Source organism: Excalfactoria chinensis, chromosome 8, assembly GCF_039878825.1.
Source record: "Excalfactoria chinensis isolate bCotChi1 chromosome 8, bCotChi1.hap2, whole genome shotgun sequence".
In the NCBI taxonomy this organism is placed as follows: domain Eukaryota; kingdom Metazoa; phylum Chordata; class Aves; order Galliformes; family Phasianidae; genus Excalfactoria; species Excalfactoria chinensis.
Genome location: NC_092832.1, coordinates 11,587,985 through 11,602,042, shown reverse-complemented (window position 1 = coordinate 11,602,042; position 14,058 = coordinate 11,587,985). Strand labels below are relative to the sequence as shown.

The window sequence follows — 14,058 nt, the reverse complement described above, 5'->3', positions numbered from 1 at the left end:
GTTCAGTGACCCTAAACACAGAGCGTTACATCAGGTTACAGACAGCGACACGATACAAGCCAGAATCTGCTGATTATGGCTAAAGATCTGTTGTGCTTCTTTTAATTCTTAGAAATCTGTTCCATTTTATACACCATGCACACCATCACTGATTCGTTGTATGGATGAAATAGCTTGAACGGTCTCAGCTCAGAAAAGCATTTCTGTGAAGATGCTGAAACTAACAGGTTTGAAGGTAAAGAGGTATCATACTGCTCATCTGTTTTTAAGTCTGTAAATTCCAGGTGATAGTTAACCTTTTTGTTTCATGCAGCAGTGTCTTTTCAGTAGGGACCACACGCACCAGACCTTCACAAAGTTCATCACCACAGGAGGAAAGTTCCCAAAACCCTGCATAAAACCACAGTGTTTCAAACCTGAACTGTGTACTTAACACATCATATTTAACTACACCTTCCAGGAACAATTCTGCTCTTCACTGGAAAGGGGTCAGCTTTCCCTCTTGCCCTATGGGGAGGAACATTACCCCCATACTTGAACTCCAAGCAGTATTTGAGCAAAGGATGATGGAGAAGCTTTGTATAGCTGTGACACTATATTTTCAATACATTCAAGAGTAAATTTTGTGTTTTACCACACCGCTGCACTTTACAGAGCATAGCAACAGTTTCAGGAGAAAACCACGCTTTTGAGAACTTTTCTTAATATTTATCCCCAACTTTTCCTTCATTTGCCTCAGGCCTTGTTCCTGTCTCCAGCTCAGACAATGAATTATTCCTTTGTCTTTTTGCACTGTTCATACCTTGAAGGTACTATTGATTAGGAGCAAGTCCTTCAGGCCTTTCCACATTCTATACATTTCTTGGTATCGTTTCCACCAAGTTATTGTTTTTGTTGTTCTGTAGAAACTGCTTTCTCCTCCTGCCCTTCCACCTTCTTTCCAAAAGCTGGGAACAGGGGAGATAGAACTGTTAATGCTCCTCTGCTTACATCAGTATTTCTGTTAGCCTCAGCATTAATACTGGCAGCAGTTCACACCTAACTGCAACTCCAGGCTTGCAGATTCTGCCTTCTCAGGCTCATGGTAACCTACAGCAATCGCTCTAAAAGGAAAATAATTCTCAAAACTTCCTTAGAAATGGCACACTGGTACAACCCCTCCTACAAACAAAGCAAATTCCTCTTTGTTTTAAGAGAATTTATAGTAACACTCTTCATCACCATTCTGCCAGTTCATTCCTTAGCAACTGTCTCGCTGCAGCCCCATTGGACAGATGAATACATTTTATTTATATTATTATTTTACATATACAGTTCAGGGAGAAATACCACAGACAAACAACCAGCTATTCTTCTCTTGTTTTGGTGCATACAGAGTTCTCCCCATCTAAGCTTTATTTAAAGTATTCTTTCTTCTTTAATCTTGATTGTTATCTTTCTTGGTCATACCCTGTATTCTCAGTAAAATCACAATCTTTCCCATCTCAATCCCCCCTTTACCCTCTGCCTTTTGCTCCCATTGAGCATTCACTCCTCTGAATGAAAAAGATTGAGTTAGATGAAAGATAGGGTTGCATTTTCTTCTGTTTTTCTTATTATTTTATCAAAAGCTTATCGTTTTCTCCAAGAATTGAAGTGGCACTGAGTATTGTCAAAGGCTAAGAGTAGTTTATCACATTTCCACCTCAACATATTACAATTCACTTGCATGCCATCTACTTTTAGCACATTCTAAATAATATATTCTATGCCCTGAACAACATGCTGGAATGACATCAGAATCTCCAGCAGACATATCTACCTGAGCGCCCGTGCAGCTCTCTGTCTGTAATATCCTGTGCAACCCTTTGCAGCATCAGCATTTCTCCTGGAGCATCTCCTGAAGGCTGCACTTGGATTGCAGCATGTCACAGAACAGATTCTTTCCTTTTGGGCAACCTCAGCCCCATTTCCCTGCAGTCAGAGTCTGCATCACCCCGCGCATGCAGTTTCTTGGCCACAGGGCACTTTGTCACAGAACTCATGTTTTGCCTCTCCTGGGAATGAGGAAAAAGTGTCATTTTGCCTTCAGTGCTATGTAGGATTTGCCAACAAGTTACCCAGAGGGGAATTAAAAGCAAACAAATCCCAAGGCAATTTGGAAGCCTCAGTTTCCTCCTCAGGTTCTGGCTGGTATCTTCTCTGCACAGCTCCAAAAACACACTGAGATTTTGGCATGTCTGTGCTCATATGTAAAAAAAGAAAAAAAAGGCCTGTGTCCCTGCCTTTTAACAGCACAGGCAGATACAAAAATGTTGGTTTCTATAAAACAGTGATCCCATCTAGTGAAACATAGTTTTGTGGGGGTTCTTCTTACTTATTCTTAGCATCCCAAAACACTACAAAAATATTAACATGCACCATAAGGTGGCTTTTTTAACTATAATACTATCAAACACTTCTGTCCCTTTGCATGAATGCTTTAAGCGGCCTGTCCTAGCAAAAGCCTGCCTCTGGAAGTTATCACGCTATACCTAGAATAAAATGTTGGAAGTGTTAATGGCCACATTCCTGTCTGCACATTCCAGAAATAAAATAGTAAAATAATACAGTCAAAATGTTGTTTTAAAGGGGAGGAAAAGTGCATTTGTTGGATAATTCAAGTATTTGTCTACAGAGATACAAAGGTTTTAACAGCAGCAATACTGAGTGCTGAGAACATCAGTCTCCATCATTATTAAAGGTGCATCTGAATTAAAACTGTCAAAAACTTGCAGATGTGAGGAATCAGATGTGCCAGTCCAGCATCTCCAAAGCACTCACTCTGTGTTCAAATGTGCCATCCCTTGGAAGACTGCAATACCTGAGAGGAGTTTCTGTTTGTAATCTTGAGGAACATTTGCTTAGGTTTCTTGCCTACTTTATACCAAACATAATGAATAGTGAACAAAGTGGTTATTTAAGGGAAATATTCTTCCATGATCAAACTCACAAATCAAACTGCAGCAGGGAACTGTGTAAAAGTAAGGGAGAAGAGAGAGCTGGTGACAGCAGCCCCATGTCCCACAGTGTTATGGCCCCTGGGATTGCCCACCCTCATGCAGCACCACTCTGCCAGGGCACTAATACGACCTCATTATTACCCTCAGATTAATTATTTACCCTTTTTTCATCTTAAATCTAAACCAACAATCTCTTGGCAGTATCCTTCAGCCCACAAATTACTGCAGGTCACTGAGAGATGCTGGAGGAGCTGTACAGTCTACATTACCCTGCTACAGCCTGCAAGCATGTGCTTTGTCATGTCTGCCCAAGCTCACTGCCCCCCATGCAGCAAGGCTGGCAGACAGGCAGCTGCCTTCTCCCTGTCCTCCAAACAGGAGGCTGCTGTGCTCCAGTTGTTTATGCCATATGTGTGGCTTTGGTGCACCAGCTATACTGGAAGAACGAAGGGAACACCCACCAGCACAGATTATTTCAGTTGATATTTTTAGCAGAAAGCAGAGATCTTTTCCATCACCCTGCCACAAAATAACAGCATCACATCATAGACCAACTTACCCAGAGGCAGAGGGCTCTTGTTAAAGCTTTCTGAAAGGGAAATCACTCAGTGCGTGGCATGGTCCTGGTGGTTTCTGCACTGCCTCCAGACTGACTCTCAGGTTAGCTGAAGTGTCATCTGCTGTTGGTGAGGTCTGCTAATGATCCTGTGCAAAAATAGAGAGCATTGAGATCCTACAATCCTTATCCACTGCCACAGGTTTTTTGAAGCTTTGATTCTTGCCATCGATATTAAAAACCACAGTAGCAATAAAATCACTTTGTTTTCACTGTAGCTTTTGCAGCACACATACATATGCAAGTTAGGTATCAGTAAATAGTGCATCTATCTAATATTTGGTAGCTTGACGCATATTTCTTATTAGTCTTTGGCAAACTAGCCTTGAAAAGTTAGCAACTTACTATCTAGGAGTTTTAAGAGAAACCAAATTCAATCACAGATCTGTAAAATAATTTGGGACTGAATGGAGGACTTCACATCTTGTCCATAAGCAATACCAACAACAGAGAAATAGCTACAGGAAAGGATAAGCCTATTCTTGGAACGGCTCTCCTTGTGTTTCCATTAGAGATTTCAGATTCATTTGGATATCACTGTTGTTTGGCTTTAGAGGTCTCATATCTGGAAAACTATGTTTTGCTAGTTGCACCACTAAAAAGAAGTAGGAAACTAATAATGCATCTGTTTACACATGAGAGTTATACATCAGAGACAGCATGTCCCACCTATGGGGAGCACTCTGGGGATCACTCTGACAAAAACCTGGTCAAGGTGTGTTTAAAGTAGATGATAGGCATAGACATTCTATGCAGAACTCAGGGGCTTGCACCTCATGTAAAGATTGCCTCTATCTGATGGTACGAGCATCCACACCAAAGCAGTTCAAGCAGTAGTAAGACCACAGCTTAATTAGTTACAGAAGAAAGTCTTTTTTTATTACTTTTTACTTGTAAAGCAGATTTTTATTTTTATTTTTTTCTGGTGTGCCAACTGCAAGCCAAATATTATCAATAAGACAAAAGGAATATTTTGGCTAACAGTCCCTTACTCTCTTCTGAATGTCAGCACATGTCCCCACTGGCAGATTCCAGAAATCCAGGGGCTACCAGATGGCTGCATAGCAACAATGCTCAAAACACGCTCTGAAAGTTAAAGAATCACAAAGGAAGGCAATGAGTGGGCATTTCCAACACATACTTGTAGTCACTGCTTTTTTGGGGGGGGGCTGGATATCCGAGAACATCACCTGGAACTGAGTGCCTCCCAGCCTGGTACAAAACAGCTCTGCACAGAGCTTGCTGCAGATACTACTCAAGATGTACATAAGACAGTGCCATATTTTAGAAGAGCTGATTTTAAAATCAATGTAATAGAAAAGAATAGAAAATGCCAAGAATATTTTTCTTGCACTGTTTTCCTTTGGGAATGCTTTATCTCCACATACAATGCTCATTTGGGTTTTTGAAACTTCAGCACAGGGGTTTTCTTTATACTTAATTAGGCATTTTACATATCCCCTCTTCTAAAACTATACTCAACTTATTTTATAGCTAAGATTTTTTATATGTTGATTTTTTCTTTGCCTTATTTGGTATCTTTCCCTCTTAAAAGCAGCATTACAAGAAGTGCTCCCAGTCACAGTTGCACAGTTCAGCCATCAGGGATACGTAGAAATTCTGCTCTCTAACTTTCCTGGGTAACATCTTCGTACTTACTGAGACTGCTCCAGTCCTATCAAGGCAAACAGGATTATCCAAGATAATTAACATTTCTATAGGGCACCAACAATTACACGCAGATTTGAAACCCAGAGTACAAAAGAGCGGCACCAATTACCATTCTAGGAGGATTCTCATTTATTACCATGTTTACTCACAAACATAAAATTAGTGTTGCCTGGATTAAGATTAGAAACAACACTAGTTGCCATCACAGATAAAATCCCCCAAAGTGTATTTCAAGCACAACGCATGCAATTTCTCTTAAAATATGAATAATAATGTAAAAAGATGCATCACAGATAATCAAATGGAGAGTACGTTTTTCTCAATACTGGAAATGCAGCTACATAGAATAGAGAAAAGCCGTGGTCTTATTAGATTGCTTGCTAGCAATATACTTAAAGAAGAGGGATGATAATAATCTGTAGAACAGGGTACAATATTTAAATGACAAATAAAATCCGTGTCACTTCTCTTATTAGTTGCAAAGTCCAACTACAGAATCCAGAATCTTTCAGAGTCAGTTAGAAGATAATTTGCCTGTATGCCAGAAGTTGCAGGAAGAATACAGTGTCCAAAGGCATCAAAGTTGTATTTCAGTCCTGCAAAGACAGTATTTCCTCCCAAACTTTCAGACATGGCGGTAACCCAACCAGTAGCATAAAAATGTAATAAAAAAACATAAAACCATTCATTGTCAAAATCCTGAATGAGATTCTAAGAGGAAAAAAAAATAAAAAATCCTGTCAGCATTGTTTGGCATGTCAAAGCAACAAAGGGGGCCCAACAAATTGGCCGCACTGCAGGGACTAATTAATACATGACTGGAAATATTTCTTAAAATGGGGTCTTAATTGAAATCTATTCACTTCTTGGCAAAACAAAATACATTCTTCTTCAAGTCCAGCCCCAAGACCAAAGCTGTGGCAACTCAGCATGAGATCCCAGGAGGACCCATTCAAGCAGTCTGAGAACACCAGTACATTCCCAACTACCACAGGCTCCTGCCCTACCCAGCTCAGCCTGACCTGTGCCCAGCCTGATATTAGGTTCACTGATTTCAGCCTTCTTCTAAGGCAATGCAGACTCCTTCAGAGTCTTCACACTGATAATGGTGATCAGTGGAGTAGCTCTGAGGGACTGAGGTGGCCACCGGTTTTCCATATTATAGACAAATAATAATAAAAAGCACTATTTCCTTTTCCCTAGCACCTGCTAGGGTCTCAGATTTTCTTCTTGTCACCACGTTGATAGTAATTCATGCCATGCTGTGTCATGCTAAGCCCAAATCAGCATGACAGAGCCAGTAAAGGCAACAAACACCATTAAAGCAGAAAAGGGCCTGTGCATCCCACAGCACTGGTCTGGGGGTCTGCTTCCTAGAACCCTATTTTAATCAGTTACTGTGTTGTAGGGCAACTATGGAGGAGCCATAAGTCAAACCCCTTTCTGAAGGAGAAGTGTGTGTGTTGGGAGGGGGGTGGAGGGGAACAATAATATTTTAATACCAGAGCTAAATTTAGACCATGAGTTTTAAGTGGATTCTTAAAGTAGTGAGCTGAGTTCTTTCTCACCTCCTCTTGTTTACAGTCTCTTAGACTGGGATCCCACACTACCAGTGTCACCCAGTATGTCATTTTTTTCTCTTGGCAAGTAAGCACATGCGAAAGAAAAGGCATTACATTTATAATGACAGCAACAGAACTTGCTAACGTAGCTCTTACCAGGATTCAAAGGGACAGCTTCAGCTTTCCAACATAAAACACGATGTCTCTGAGCTTCACATGTGTTCTTCCACCCCGCCGAGCCCATTTTAAAATGCAGAATCGCCATAATTTAATATTAGACTATTTCACAGTACCATTCAAGTTCAGAACAGAAAAGAAACATTAAAAGCAGTGAAATAAATCAAATGAATCATCTGAAAATAAAATTAGGGCATAAATAAAACAAAAGCAAGGCCAGGAACAGACAGACTGTCTCCTCCCTCCCTCCTGGGACAGATTTCCTTCAGCACAGCTTCAGTCTCTCACTGAGACATTTCCCGGGTTCCCAGGGCCTGGCAGCACCCGAAACCATGTGGGGAAGCTGGAAGCATTGCTTAGTATTTGCATAGCTGGAGGTGTGAGGGCAGCCGTGCTCCTGAGTGCCTGTGTGTGGTGGCAGGTTTGTTTTAATTGTTGCTTTAAAGTATGCTTAATTTTCAAGCATATTTTTGTTTCTTTCTGGAACCTCAGAATGCTTCTCCCTCAGTACTTTATACATTGGCTCTCACTCTTGACTCAGTTTCCCACCTTCCAGCACCCGTGGGTTGGGCAAGTTCCTACTGGCACAAAGGGAAGGTCTGGGGGCTCCTATTCCTTGCTAGAGTACAAATTTGGGTTTGGGAGGGAATGGTACATTAACAAAATGCAACAGTAAAATGATAATTTGCAGAGGAGGGGAAGAGAGAGAAAAAGAGTTGTGCCAAAGGCACTCCTGAAAGGAGCAAACTTCTCTTCCTAGTAAAGGAAACCAAAGGTTTTTGTCATGTGGGAGCAACAATAGCATTTTTAACACTCCCTTTCTCGATAATAGCACCTGAGTTCTCTCAGGATTCAATGTTTACGCTCACAAAAATCAATTTTTCGCTTTTATTAAAAAATTATGTACAGTAAATTGCTGCTACAACACAATCTACGCTGTTTAACATACCCTGCTTTGATTTACTGTTCCATCCATAATCTGCTGATGATTAAGCTTCTCAAAAACAATCCGCTAGCCTTTCTAAGTGATATCAAGTTGTTTGTTTTTAATCTGCTGAAAATCATCCTGTAGACAGATGCATTATTGAAGAATTACATTTTAATTTATTTTCATGCAGTGCCTGTGACGGGCATTTGGATTAACAGAGTATGATAATGGTTCTTTATGCCTGTATCTATTCAAATCAGAAATTACCTGCACACACTGTCTCTGATGGTGGTCAAAAACTGTACAAAGAACTGAGAATAGTGCTTCTTAATATCACACAGCTCCGCCGCTCATCAATGAGTCTTTTTCTGTTCTAATGCTTTTGTCATGTATATGAAAGTCATTATGTAGTTTAGAAAACAGGAGATGAAGTGAAAGAGGAAGATCAGGGACCTGGGATGCATTAATATTCTACCAGCGTCAAAGATATTTCCCTCGAGGGGCTCCTACAGGCCACACTGTTATTACAGTGCCTATCCATTATCTTGTGCTGTACTTGGTATTAAGACAATAATGGAGAGAATAGGATTATGTGCAGATGATAGGAAATGCGAAGGCAATTCAGCAAGATAGGAAATGAATGGAGACATGATTCTTTCATCGAAGCTCGGGATGGTATAGCATACGGTAAGGAAGAAGATAAATGATGCAAAATGAAATCTTTACAGGTTAGCTAGGGTAAAATGAGTGTTTACATAGAATCTGACGAGTTTAACCTTTTTGGTACAGAATAATGCAGCATCTTTCTTTAATGCGCTGGTGTGTATTCCTTCAGTGGTCCGTTTTTGATCTGAAATCTTACTCTACACGCATACGGAAAGGACCTATGTTAATTCCATAGAGGCGGCCTTACACAGTGGATAATTCTTTCATTCATGGCAAGAAAGGGCTTCTATATTTCATCTCCTTCCTTCTGCTATACAAACAAACAGAATAAAATCCAAACTGCAGTAAGGAAGGAGCGAGCAAACCTGAGCTGTGGATCCCCTTGCTAAATGCTCAGGCTGTTTCACTACTGCACATCTTTTAATTCCTCTGGCCAAGCCTGTGCTGACACCAAGTAACACAGGCTCATCGTTTTAGGATGCCAGCAATGCATCACAGTGGTGATAAACAAAGACGGGACCAGACCGTGCCATTTACAAACGTTTCTCTGGCTTATGTCTGTCATACTTTTTTTAATTAGGATAAATCACACACGTGCATTTGTTATAACAGCACAACGCCAAAAGAGATTATCGCTGTTCCCTAAAGCACAATATCATGCCATTCCTTCCAGAGGGTGCTCAGAGGCATCCCTGCAGCGGTCAGAGCCCACAGTGCCAGCAGCAGCAGGGCACGCTGCCCAGGGCTCGGCCGGCACAGCCGCGGCTCACAGCCCACCGCCAGCCTGCGCCCAGCAGTAGCACGCAGCGCTGTCAGGCGAGGAAGCCGCCCTCACATCGAGCACAGCCCTGCACATAGAAACCCTCACGCCATCACCCGCTGCACGATTTCCTCGCAGGCCCGGCCCCGCGGCGTGGGCGGCCGCCAGCGCAGCTCCATGCTGCTCCCTGCTGTCTCAGCTCGCCAGCTCTCCTACTACTCCCTTTGTCTTGGCCTAAGGTTCGGCCGTCATGGCTTGGGTGTCGCCGTGTCTCGGCTGGCACTGCTGCTATCTGCTGTGCTGGTTGCCGATCATGCTACAGAATACACCCGTGAATTTGATGGATCATAGAAATACAGGAACGCGATAAAAACAGCAGCAGTGGAGCTGCTGTGGAGCACTCCTGTGTGCTCCTGTTGCTGACCACGGGGGCTCACACCAGGAGACTCCACTTACCCCATAATACCGCTTAAAAACTGCAAAGAAAACCGTCCACAAAGAAATCACAGGACAAAAGGGCTGGCTGCTGACTTGAGTGTTTAAGTCATGTTTATGTTTTAATGTTGTTTAACTTTACTTACAGAAGCATCTAATTATTATAGAATCATAGAATCTTTTGAGGTGGAAGGAACCCTTAAAGGCTGTCTAGCCCAGCCCCCCACAACAAGCAGGAACACCCACAGCTCAGTCAAGTTACTCAGAGCCCCATCCAGCCTGACATCAATGTCTCCAAGGATGGGGCACCCACCACCTCTCTCTGGGCAGCCTGTGGCAGTGCCTCACCACCCTCAATGTAAAAAAATTATATCCATTCTAAGTCTGCCCTCTTCTAGTTTAAAATCATTGTCTTATTTAAGAAACACCTTAGTGATTTTTCGAGGAGAAAACCCTGAGAGGGTTTTCCAAGTGCTGTGCAAAACAGACCACAGTCACCTTCCCACAAGTGGCTGGCATCCAGTACCGAGCCCCAAAACTCCCATGAGCAAGAAGCCCCCCAAAGTCCTGCAGCTCCCACCTGCAATGCAGGCCATAATCTGGGAAAGATGGCAGAAGGATGCAGTTTGGTCTCACAATGAAATTCCAGGCTTGAGGCTATTTTCTTGCTCACCTCCCCCAAGGAACATGTATGTAGGGTAGAAAGCTGAGGTTTATGGGGAGAGGCAATATCTTTTATGAGATCAGCTATTAGAGTTGGGGGAAAAGTAGACAAGCAAATAAGCCATTGTTAGGTCTGAAACAGAGGTTGCAAACTGCAGTAAAAGCATGTTGGTAAGATGTGCTCTGGGATGAAATTATTATGCTATCAATTAGATGATATGAGAGGGAAGGACAACTAGCACCTTTGAGCAGCAGGCAGCTCCAGCACAGGGAGCCACACTCAGGTCACTCTCTCCAGTGGGACAGAGAAGTGAGAAAAGGAGAGACGAGACAGCAGTTGAATATAATTGGAAAGTTAGCGGGAAGGGAGTGGAAATGACAGTATGTCATCAGCCCCTCTGTTGGGTCCTGCTATAAAGTATCTTCACTTGCAAGTTCTCTCTTTGGTTGTTTTGTAAATCTGCTAACACCAGACTAAACTATCTAACACCAGAATGCCAGAGCAAGCAGATTATTTTCTGAAAATGTGTATCCTCTGATGATGGTGTTTCTGTACTTTAGTGAAAAATAATGTACCAATGACCTGCTGATGTTTTTCTGCATCGCTTTTTCTATGAACTGTTTGATCTTTTCTGCTTTGCCTAATATATTCAAACTCATTACAGACTCTGTGATAAAGTCAATTCCAGTACACCTATGGAAAAGATTGTAACTTTTTAAGAAAATAATTTCTTCTGTAATAATTAAGAGATAAAAGTTTCATACAGATTTAATACTATTTGTCACAGAAATGAATGTCCTCTTTTACTTTCCTCTGTAGAGGAGATGTATTATGTATGCTCCTTGCCACAAGAATGATTCTGTTTCTAAACAAAGAGCTCAGAACACCTTTGTGAATGTGGAGTAATCACTAAACACAAACTACTCACTAACTCAACTGTGCATACCAACTCGCTGCATTTGAAGTCTGGAGGAAGGATAAAAATGCTTGGAAACACAGAGCGAGCAGGAAGATAACCCTTTGGATTACAGAAACTTGACCAAGTCTAGCCTATGACAGGGATCCAGCCCTGTTTTATTTGATCCAGCAGATATTAAATGTCACCTTTTTCCTGACCCCAGCAACATCCAGCTCTGACCCATCACCTCATTAACACAATTCCAGCATTTCCAAGCACCCAGCCTCTGTGGGCAGAGCTGTCCGTAACAAACAACCAATATCTGTAACCAATTCCCTTAGCTATAAAGTACATTAAAACCAAATTACAAACTGCATTTATTAAAACAGCTAACAAGGCCAACAACAACAACAAAAAAAAAAAGCAGAACTTCAAGATGAAGCATGCTTCATCAGACATGTTCCACTCCTGTTCACATGCATCTGGTTCACAGGGAGCACGCTATTAGTCTGGTACACCTGATCTGACACTCCCACTTGTGCTAATTTCTCTCCTAACCATGAGGAGTGCCAGCTGCAGCACACCCCATCCAGCAGCACCCTGAGTGCCCCTGCCAGTGTCTGCAATCTGTTTTCACAGCCAGCACTGAGCTGCTGGCACTCAGACCCTTCCCAGAAGGGGGTGCAGATAGTTGGGGGCAGCGGTTACCTCAGTTCTGAACCCTGTTGCTTAAGGCCCACTCACTTCTGTCCATCAAAAGAATTTAGGGGGATTTTTATTTATTTATTTATCAGATCTCTTTTTGCAGATCCCAAATCAGGCTGTATTTTGGTAGACATCATTTACTCTCCTCTGAAAGACAACATTTTCCTTGGCAGGTGACAAGCACCACCTCCACATTCTACTGTAGATGCTGCTAATTAAACCACAGTGAAATTCAGATAATTAGCAACCTTTTCTAACACGGCGGGTTACTTATTCTAAACCTTTTTTCCAGATGAAATGGTATTCAAGACATTTTAAAAATCTACTAATTTTTCAGACTCTTAAATGTATTTTCCATTCTAACAGGAAGAAAAAAAAAAAGAAAAACAGAACAAATCATTACTGAAAGCAGAGAAAGCGTTTATCACCAGTGTTTGCATTTTGCTACATCTGACCATGTGAACACTAACAAGAATGTGTTCAATCTCTCATCAGAGATGGTCTCTCATCATAAAGATACAGTCTTTTAAAATAACAGTAGATATTAAAACCAGTTTAATAGCTGTATCTTTATCAGAGATCCTTTTAAACTTTCAGCAATGTATTACATTACCAAAGTACGGTATGCTGAGGATGCTCCAATACTTAAACATATGTTGCTGATGCCTCTAAGGAAGTGGAATTGTTTAGATTAAGGATTAATGTAAAGGTGACATAATTACCTGAATGGATGCACCCAGTCAAATGTAAGAATATTTTAGAGTTAAAAAAGGGGAGCTTCGTTTCCAACTCTTGCATAAAGGGATCACCCACACCTGCCTTCTCACCCTAGAATATCAATGGCTGCTGGTCACAACAGTGGCCATCACAGAGAATACAAAAAACTCTTCCCTCCTTTTCTCCTGTAGTACAAAAACTGTCATTCCCTTCCAGTTACTCTCTACAGCATTCAGCAAGGCTGACTAAAAAGGATACACATTATGGCAGGGCTGCAGTACCATACCTGACCCTCATCCAGTATGCAGCACTTCATCCCAGCACTGGGCAGCACAGCTGCAATTTTTGCCTTCTGCTGCCTACAGCCTTTGAACACCCCTAACAAAAATGAGTCAGCTGTTCTGCTTCTGCCTCCCATACACACCTCTAATCACACTACTTCTTCATCAAGCTGGGAGATCGGCAGGGGTTAACCCTGAAAAAATTTACTGTAAAGGCAGCATTTATTGTAGTGGCAATTACAGAAAGAGAAAAAGCAATTTCGTCTTTTATGTGGCTCACAGTTTCATTAATGCCATACACTTTTAGCTGACTTGAGCTGTTATGCACTAACTCAAAAAGACGTGGTACGCAGTGTTGAAATAAGAAATAAAGAAATAATGCAGGGCAAACTTTAACTTCTCAAATACAGGCTTAATTCTTCAAATACCAGTAATGCTTTCATTTGACAGCTTTATTAGTATCCTAAGCTTCAGGCCAAACTTGCTATAAAGTAAACTGCTCAAACCAGTCTAAGAAACAAGAAAAAAAAAATCAAACAGACCTGCAAAGAATTTGTTGCTCCTCCTGTTGTAGCAGGGAGCTTTGCTCCTGATGCTTCCATAACCTCACGTGTGATGACAAAAGGAACTCAGATGAAAGGCAGCGCACCACGGCAGCAGCGGCTGTGAAGCAACACAGATCTTACAACATTCAGAGATGCTTCTGGGATTCTGCTGGTATTGTCACCATGTTAGGCAAAATTTCTCTACAGTGATAGGTATCATTTTACATAGCACAGATGATGGATTACACAAAGACTAACCACAACAATTGTTTTTCTCGACCCTCAAGATCCAAAATCCCAAAGTTCAGAATTCTGGGTAAAGAAAAGTCCCTGATGTTGCCCAACATGTGAACAAATGCCTAACACTTGCTCTGAGGCTTTCCAAATATTTCTGGGCAATGTAGATGCAAATAATGAATTATCTTTGCTATACTATGGGATCAGGAGGGGAA

The 14,058-nt window shown here is 41.7% G+C and overlaps 1 long non-coding RNA gene across 2 annotated transcripts in view; it reads right to left on the bottom strand.

The window, feature by feature from the left end:
- The window catches only part of LOC140255542 (uncharacterized), a 38,264-nt gene extending 24,538 nt beyond the window's left edge, over positions 1–13,726 (bottom strand). Inside the window, exons 1-2 of one of the 2 annotated variants that reach the window (XR_011904496.1) lie at positions 13,604–13,726; positions 3,541–3,686 (exon numbers count right to left, since the gene is read on the bottom strand). This is a non-coding gene — a long non-coding RNA (uncharacterized lncRNA). Of the gene's footprint in view, positions 1–3,540; positions 3,687–4,589; positions 4,723–13,603 lie in introns of those variants that run through there. The other variant, XR_011904495.1, reaches the window with a different exon arrangement.
- Between the last annotated feature and the right edge of the window lie 332 nt (positions 13,727–14,058).